The following is a 10,209-nucleotide window of genomic DNA, read 5'->3' as shown; positions in this document are numbered from 1 at the left end:
TAATTCTCACTTATTCTTTAATTGTCTGGCACAGAAAACAATTGCTGTTTTTTAACTGTCAAGCACACGAGTTGCAAAACCATCATTCTTGTTTGGCAAGTCCTTGTAGTAGAATTGAAAGAACGTTTTGGAAGAGGTCCAGTTTGCAGTATCCATAATTTCCTTCATAGAAACACCGGAAGCAAAGGCTACCGAAGCTGCAGTTTCCCGAAAAGAATGAGCTGTATAAACAGATGAATCTATCCCAGATGAAGATAACACACTCTTTAACCACCGAGCCAGAGTACATGTAGTCACTTTATTATAGGTTTTGTATGAAATAAAAAGATTAGAACATTTACGAATATCCTTTGTTCGATGTAAATATTCTTTCAAAGTCTCAACAACACATAATTATTTCTTATGATATTGATAAAATGAAACAGTGGGTAAAGGAATGCCAGGCCTAGAAGTTTTTAAAAGAGTTTTTATTTGAAATATAATTTTATCTGTATAAACACTCATATAATCAATGTTCAGTGCTGAAAGGCTCTGGGCTCTTGCAGCAGTAGTTAAAGCACACAACGCCACCACCTCCCGTTCACTGCACCAATGAACCCATTTCCTCCATTAATACTGATATTGTTTGATAGTGGGAGTTCTGAGTGATGAGGTAATGACTTTTTATTCAAATTCTGAAATTCCTTTATTATGAAATGTTTTCTGATACAGTACAGGCAATCAGTGACATTTTCTTTGTCAAGGGATGATTCTCTCTTGTTGTGGCATGACCAGTAAATCTCGGTGCCTTGGTAACCTGGCAGGAAAAGATATCAAAGATGAAATAAGTAAAGGAAACCAACTTTGTGTTTTCCAAAGAGGTACAACTAAAATAGCTCTATCTACTTTGTCTGACGATATCTTATTCAATATTTTTCCAATGAGTCTAAGAGGGGGGGAAATATAAGGACTAAAGTTTGACCAACATAAAGTAAAAGCATTAATTTCAGAGGCATCTGGATCAAAAGTCCAAGATACAATTTTTTTCTCATTGTGCATTTAATCTTGAAGCAAAAAGGTCAATATCAGGCAAAGAAAAATTGATGACATGTTCGAGAAAAAATATACGGTTTCAGCATCCACTCTTTTGAATCTGAAAATTGCCTTGACAGATAATCAGCTTGAACATTCTCAACACCAGGGATGTGCTTTGCAGTTATAACTATATTTCTTTGAATACACCATTTCCAAATATTTATTGCAGTTGAATTTAAAGATGGAGAAGCCATTCCACCCATTGCATTAATATAAGAAACTGCAGTTGTATTGTCTGATTTTATTCCTATGTGACAATTTTCATAACCACTGAAAAAAGCATTCATGGAGAACTGGATTGCCAAAGGTTCCAATTCATTAATGTGCATTTTAGATTCTGCCAAAGTCCACCGACCACCTACAGATTCACTTGAAAATCTAGACCCCAGCCTGGAAGTGAGGCGTCTGTTTCAATCCAAAAATTGATAGGGGGTAAACGAATTGGTTTACCATTTAATTTCTCTACATTATTTAACCACCATTTCATTTCTACTTCACTGTCATATGATATCAACATCTTAGAATCATAATCATTCGACTGTCTTAAATTTCGAATGTTATCCCTTTCCATATTTCTTTAACGCATAGGTCCCTCAGAAATTGCATTAAATGCATGGACCACAAGACCGGTCAATGATGAAAATATTTTAATTGTAACATATTTTTCACTACGAATTGCACAATGATACAATCTTTGTAATTTTCTCATCAGTTAAGAAAACTTTTTATCCCATGTTTACCCCTTTATCCCGTAGATATGACTCATTGGATAAATTTCTCATATTCCACAGTTAAGTGCAGTTGTGACGTCACAATGGTTTTTGCATTAGAGTGATGAAGTAACATAAAGTGGAGTCCTACATAAAACAGTGTAAAACATTGGATGTGAAGTATTTAACATGGGGTAAAAAGAATCTCCCATGATTTGTAGATGGATATGACTTTTATCCAACTCGTTGTGTGTTTTTATCCCCTCGTCAAGGCTCGGGGATAAAAAAACACACAACTCGTTGGATAAAAATCATATCCAACTACAAATCATGGGAGATCCTATATATATTGGACTGAATCAATTAATAATAAAAAAAAAACTTGATTCTCTGAGCTGGTATTAAAACAGACTTATTAAGATTTATCGTAAACCCAAGTTTATCCAACTTATTCACAATTAATTGAGTTTCGTGTTTGCAGTCATCATAGCTTTTGTTTATCACAAGAGAATCATCAATATAGTAACAACACTTTATATTATTTGCCCTAAAAGCAGCAAAGACAGGTTTCGTTATCTTTGTGAATATTCTAGGTGCTGAAGCAAGTCCAGAAGGAAGGACAACAAAACTATATAAATTCTCTTTCCATCTAAATGTCAAAAATTTATGATGTTCCTGATGAATACTGATACTTAAATAAGCATCTTTTAAATCGATTGAAGTTAAAAAGTCGTCTTTTTCAATCAATTCTAAAGCAAATTGCAGGTTTTCTTGCTTAAAATGATGATATTCTACAAATTCCTTCAGATTTTTAGATTTATTATTGGTCTTGAGGTTCCATCTTTTTTAGGAACCAAAAATATATTTAGAAATGAATTCATCTGAGGGATGAAATATATGGTGCTCCTCGGGAAATAACGGAAAAATCCGTCGACAATTCAGTGTGTAAATAATGGCCTAACAATTAGTATGAAAAACGTCAATCAGCATTTGACTCAAAGATAAATTGTATTTGCTGACAAGGTCATTGTATCGACCATAGAACTTACGAAATGATGACTTTAAAATAGACTGCTGATATTCTTGTTTCATCAACTTGTTTGTCAATAATTTACCTCGTTTTAGAAATTTTACATACGTAGAGCATGCTCTTGCGTATCGAATCAACTGAGAGATATATACCCCGTATGCAGGTGATGAAGGTATATTGCTGCATAAGTAAGGGAAGTTGACGATTGAAAAGTGAAAGTCATCACGTTTATCATAAAGCTTGGTTGTTAGATTACCATTAACGTCTTTTTCAAGTAAAATATCCAAATATGAAACAGATGTGTCAGACTCTGTGGTATCTTTTATCTCAAGCTTGCCGGGATATATCGTATCGACATAAGAATGGAAATAACCATTGTTAATTGACAATACGTCGTCGATATATCTAAATGTCGAGTTGAACGCCACAGCAAGTGTTTTCTTCTTTTCACGTATAAGATTTTGGACAAATTCTGCTTCATATGAATACAAAAAAGGTCTGTTAATAACGGGGCGCAATTGGTACTCATGGATATTCCAATAGATTGTTGGAAGACCTGGTCTCCGAAAACCACATAGATATTGTCAATCAGAAACTCAAGCATCTTTTAAATGTCAACTTCAGAGTACTTGTGTGTACAATCAGAATGTTTTTTTAACAAAATAATATTGCAAATGACCAATGACAAGGTAAGTATATTTACGAGTTCCATTTTTATTGAAAAAGCAGCTGTCAATGATATAAAACAAGCCTGGACTTCAATTTATCGTAGGGAATGTTGTGTTTAAAATTGAAAAGTCGTAAGTTTTTATTCTGTTGATTTTGGTAAATTCTTGTGATTTCAAATTTTCCAAAAGTTCCTTGGAATTTTTAAGTATCCACATCTGATTTACACCACTTCTCGAATATATCGTTGCACAGTACTCTTGAAGTTCCTCCTTCATTACTGTTAATATCTAAGTGAATAGTAAAGAAAGAGGCTTGGTTGAACATTTACTGGAACCCGCTATGTATCTTTGTAAGGATTTTTATGAAGTTTCGGAATCCAATATAGATATGGTAATTCAAATTCATTTTGGTCGTTTGGAATATTAAAAATATTTAAAACTGACATATGATTTTGAAGAATTTCTTCCTTAGAAAGGGAACTATGAGTATAAGTTGGATTACCACTTGTAGAATTAAATCCAAGTTCCTCTAAAATACATTTAATATAATGAGCCCTACAGACAAAGACAAAGTTGTTACCTGCTTTGTCAGCAGGGACCAGTACGTATTGATCATGTAATATATCTAATTTCTTTTTTCACTTCTGGATTATTGAATACAGAAGAATACATGGTTCTCATATTGCCCCTCAATCTTTTAATGCGCGATTTTATCATACATCTGATACATTTAATCCATTCGGACAAAGTGTCAAGGTCTTCTTTTTCATGTCTGGCCCATCGTCTGGCGTAATCCTCTACAGAATCCATAATATTTATGAAATTCCGACGCCAGTTGAAGGATCGGGGTTCCCTATATTTAGGACCTTTTAAAATTAATGATCTAAGGTCCTTATTATTAACTATTTTACGTCACCAGTAATAACGTGTCCAGCAGGACTATAGTTATAGGGTGAAGAAGAACATGAACACGATGGAGGATTATGTTTCAGATATTCTATATCCAGGCCCTGTAAAGTTATCTTGTAATTAAAAAGTTTGGAAGCAATAGTCGATGTATATTTGTATGAAATACAAGGTGTAGTCTTTAACTTGAAATATGGTGGAATACAAGACTGGACCCTTTTATGATTAAGAATATTACTTATATTAACCGCGTCAATTCCTTTGTTGGATTTAAAACCTTTTTAATTGCTCCTTTTGCTAACAATATATTCACTTCATTTTGATTGAGAATAGATTGCTCTCAGAAAATGAAATCTGCTTTTGAATATAACCTTGTAAAGGTTTCTCAAAGAACTCAATTTTATAACCTTTAACCGTTTCCAAAATCCACTTATCACTAGTAAATTGTTTCTAATATTCAAAATTAAGTTTTCTCACCTTTTTACTGGTTCTGGTTCTGTTTTTGAATGTATTAAAAGAACCTTGACCTCTAAGGGAACTCAATGAATGTTTATTCATATCACCCATATCTTTAAGTTTGATGACACAATTATCTCCAAACAATTGCTCAGTAATAGGAATTTTCTGAACTACAAATTTTCCTGTATCTGGGGTTAAAACAACCCTTCAATTCATTCCTACGTTTCATTGACAAATTATAAAATCCATTTCCCAACAGACTAATGGAATCAGACAACATAGACTTTTTTTTTTTTTGAATATCTAATTCTTTGTTATTTGCCAGCTGATCTGCCAATGAAACAATGGGAATCAAATCCTGAGCCATATACCTTTGTATTTCTTGTAAAGCAAGATCAGTGGAATGAGCATTTTTATTCATAGCATCCCAGATTTCTTTATTTACTCTGGGGGGTTTTAGATATGAACAATTTTCTGGTCTGCTGTATTTTTTTGCAATGTCATTCATGCTTTCTTTACTTGATTTTACTGAGAGAGCTGCATTAACAGCTTTAGTCAAACCAGTCCCTATTTTTGGACCAGTGGCCTCTTCTGGGTTTAATTGTGGGATATCCCACTCATCCACAGAGTCAATTTTCTCTGTAGCCCCAGTAGTATTCGGAGTGTCAAATGCATCTTTAAATGCAATCTGGGGATCAACACCTCCTAATGAAGGGCTGTTTGGGGAGTTTTCAAGATAACTCAAGTCAAAATCATTTAATGAATAAACATTCAAGTCTTCTTGATTCAAGCTAATTAAATCTGAAGAAGGTCTTGTAATGGTTGCACTAGGTGCATTATAGCTAAAACCCCTTCGCAGCTATGTTAAGGGTTCCCGAGGCTTTAAAATGCGCTCAAAACATAATATGTCATTGCAAGGTCGGTTTTGGTTTTAATTTATAAGTATTGAACTTTAGTACTTCCAATTTATATAAAGGGTTTCCTCGGCTATATATTAACATATTTGTTATGATATCACATGGCTATGTTAATCACGTGACGGTCATTTATAATTTTTTGAAGTGTTTCATATAAATCGATTCGACGCAGCTGATTAACACGATAATTATTAATATTTTGTTATATAAATAAACTCATCGTATCCTTGTGTATCCGAAATGTGCTTGGGAAAAGTCATGGTATTACTTGGGTACAAAATATTTCCTGAGAAATTCAACTTACCTACAAATTTGAGGGTATTTTCCACACAATATCGTAATCTGTATTAAAACAAAGCCAACACACATTTTTCCCAAGCAAGATTCAGTTAGAGAACAACCTCTTCTTACAGATTTCCACAAAAATTCTCAGATTAATCCTCATTAATCACCTGCGCCAGACTCTTTTATACACATAAAATAAATTCTACCTCTAACCACGGGTATAAAACAGAGTACATTTCAAAAGTATATTTTTCATAAGCATTTTGAACATGCTGAATTTCAATCAAGGGTAAGTAAGCGGTATATTTTTAAAATATTCGGACATATAAGATTTAAAAAAACCTTGAACGACCCGTGAATTTTGCAATAGCTATCTAGCATTTGACATGCAGTTTGAAATAAAGTGTAAAGTTCACGACACTCTCCCCGTCATAACACCTCAAGTTTGCAGTGATTTGACGTCATTTTTCATTATGACGTCATATTTTGGTAGTTCAGAGATGTGAAGGCACAGAGTGCACTGTAATATTCTACGGGAAGCCTTAACCTACCTGCGTTTCCATAACATCGGAATTATGACCTAAAGTGGGCGCCGTACATTTGTCAATTTTTTTACCGACTCAGGCAAATAAGAAATAGACTTCAGTATCGAGTCAATACCCAGAGTAGATCTTAATGAATCAATATCAATACAAGGGTCATTCTTTTTGGTCACAGACCGTTTTTTAGACGCTTTCACGCTTGTATCTGATGATTTTCTTTTAATACCTGACCGAATGACACGAGATTTCCCTCTCGTATTACCCTCAGATCTAGTGTGCACTTTGTCCATGTTCTCAGGATTAATGTCATTGTCAAAATTATCGTCACTACTTTCCCCAAGTGACAAAACATCGTCTCTATCAGACATGTTGTTTTCCAAACTATAAAACACTTTGTAATCGGTAAATAACAGTAATGTTATTTACTGAATCAGAAAACGAGCCAGAACTATGTTCTTGACACAACCAAAAGTTTTATTTCTGGACTACGTCCTAGAACAAAAAGTTTACCCTGTAGAGAAAATTATACACCCGAGTAAAAATACGCTAAGCCCGCTCAGGAAAAAGAATGGATTCTACACATGGACAGTGCTTTATATAGGTTGGTGAATACAGTGTAGTCACATGTTCAGCCTATTGTTAAAGTCTTTGAATTGAGATCTTGTATGCTATGCCTCGCTACACTCGGAAAAATAATGCTATATGATACCCTCGTAGAGCCGAAAGGCGATATGTTATAGAATGAACCCTTAGCCAGGAGATGATTGTTATTCCATTAACACTTGATCTATAGATAAACCACCCCTGCAACATATATATATATATATATATATATATATATATATATATATATATATATATATATATATATATATATATATATATATATATATATATATATATATATATATACTACTACTACTACTACTACTACTACTACTACTGCAGTTTTGAAAATACGAATGAATGTATGTACTGTGTTGCTTTTGTCATATCAAACAGCTTTTACATATTTTAGAAATGTTTATTCTTACCTTGCTTGCATTCTGGAGAATCCATCAGTCTTAATTTGCAGTTACAAGTCCCATCAACATGATGACATATATCAGAACAATTTTCAGAGCAAATGTTTGCGCAATTTGCGCCGAAAAATCCATTTGTACAAAATGACAAAAATATGAGAATTGTTTATGTTTTAATTCTAAAAAAAATATTATCATGTTATACTTTTTATAAACAGAGGTAAATTACGCTAATATTGTAGAGAATAACCATTGACCAACTAACCAAAACATGTATTATTTTTAGCAATGTTATAGTTCTGAAAAGAATAAGCACAGTTTTCGTTTTAAGGTCCACCCCCCCCCCCCCAAAAAAAAAAGAAAATTGATGTTTTAAAAACTTTCAAATTTGCGTCAGGTCATAGTATACCTAAAATCTGGGGAAAGTATTTTTAGCTTCTTGTATTTGTTGCTTTTAAATTCAATCAAAGCTGTTCTTGGTAATATTAGAGTAAATTTATCTATTCATATTGGGGGGATTTCATGTTTACAAGTCTTTGCATTGAATTTTAGTATAGATATTGAGGTTACGATTTGGGGAAAATAAAAGTTTGATTTGAAATGGAAATGTAGTTATAAATACGAGTTTTATCTCTCTCTCTCTCTCTCTCTCTCTCTCTCTCTCTCTCTCTCTATATATATATATATATATATATATATATATACTCGTATTTATAACTACATTTCCCTATCAAATCAAACCTTATGTTTTTATTTTCCCCAAATTTCATATTAGTATTATAGAAAAGTACAGGGGGAGATTTATATTGAAACCGTACCTTCATCTTAGCATTGTTAATTTTCTTTGATTTAAGGAGATACATTATGCTACTATGGAATATCCTGAACACATATTGCAAATGCACATATTGCTTATAAGTTAATATTAATGGTATAGCACATACATTTTACATTAAATATTTTTAACTTAGATTCTCGTTAGAAAGGGCAAAATATATGGAAGAGTATATATGTTCATTAAAAATTTGTATTTTTTTCCCTGTTTGAGAGAAATAAAGTGAGTTTTAAAAAAACTATTTCTATTTCAACATTAAGAAAAAAAAAGATTCCGAGAATAGGTAGCATAAAAAATTAAATCAATCTCACATGCAATTATAAAATAACGTTAAATTAATCTTACTTGAAGTACATTGTGTTCCTTTATATCCATGTGAACAACCATTATTACAGTTTCCAGTCACGATGTTACATGGCTCCTTGTTAATGCAGTTCTGACTACAAGAAAGCATGCAGTCACTCCCATATTTTCCTGCCGTACACACTGCCGAGTATATGAGAAAAAAAAATTAAAATGAGGTATTAGTTAGAGATAATAAATAGATAAGTCATTATAAATTTAACATGAAGTGCATCATTAGATCAGTTTTATTCTCTGACTCATGCTTCTTCTAGATCAGCGCTGACACATATATTTGAAATCATTGTAATTTCTGGAGCCCTGTTTTCGCGGACTACCCAAACATATTCACGATCATGGAAATACAATCCAGCAGTAGATTGTGACTACTTCCGTCCCTAGTGAAAGAACATGCTTTTTGTAGCACAAAACGTGTTTTAATTTTTTCTTTTTTTTTTTAATTCTATATAATTACATTTGTGTATGACGTGTTTTGCTTATGCAAGCATATTGTTTTGATGCTATATTCATTTATGATATTTTCTTGTCTCAAAACAAAGTCTTTTGTGACTAATTTTTTTAAATGTATTCAAAGAATCACTGTCTAGTTAGTAGAGTATGCCAGGGGCATCAACGATAGTTGGAAACGTGGGGTAATTTTATCCTACGTTTCCAGCTATCGTTGATGCCCCTGGCATACTCTACTAACTAGACAGTGTTTCCCTATATTTCATTTCATTGTGAAATAAAATTGTAAATTTAGATTTTAAAAATGTAGACTAATAGATTTAAATTACAGAGGCCTCACCGCCTACTGACGTCAAACACAAAGACAGCCGCACGAGATTTACATGTATATTAGGCCTCCTTAGCGTCAGACACATAGACAGCCGTACGAGAAATACGTGCATATAAGCCCTTCTTAGCTCCTGACCTTTCGCTTGGCGAAATTTACATTCCGGTAGAATGATAAAAAAAACTCAACTAACTTTCAAAGAGTTATCACAGAGAAAACAAATAGAAATGGAAATATTATGCAATATATAGATATGCGAGAATCACTAAAGCTTAAACTAAGAAGAAAAAAATGCACGTTAATTTATTTTTATATCATGAGGAAAAAATTTAAGTATATCACTTCATATACAAAGATTACCTAGAGAACATGTTGAACCTCTCCATCCTGGTTTACATCCATAGTGACAGGTGCCAGTTATATGATTACAAGACTGATTAACACAGTTCTCACAACTCAAAGAGCAGTTCTGACCATATCATCCTTTGCTGCACTCTTATTTAAGAATCAAAGTTATCAATTTGCAATGGCAACATATTGCTGAATATTCTTAATCGAATTTTCAGAGCATTGAATAATCGTTTCACAAAACAATCTCCTACTTTCTACACATATTGAACCTT

At 32.9% G+C, this 10,209-nt stretch overlaps 1 pseudogene; it reads right to left on the bottom strand.

Moving 5' to 3' along the window:
- Window positions 1-738: 738 nt before the first annotated feature.
- On the bottom strand, window positions 739-6,959 carry LOC133204333 (uncharacterized; annotated as a pseudogene).
- Between the last annotated feature and the right edge of the window lie 3,250 nt (window positions 6,960-10,209).

This window comes from Saccostrea echinata, unplaced genomic scaffold (genome assembly GCF_033153115.1).
Source record: "Saccostrea echinata isolate AGI-Se365-2 ecotype Australia unplaced genomic scaffold, CSIRO_AGI_Sech_v1 ptg000052l, whole genome shotgun sequence".
In the NCBI taxonomy this organism is placed as follows: domain Eukaryota; kingdom Metazoa; phylum Mollusca; class Bivalvia; order Ostreida; family Ostreidae; genus Saccostrea; species Saccostrea echinata.
This window is presented reverse-complemented; position numbering and strand designations above follow the sequence as displayed.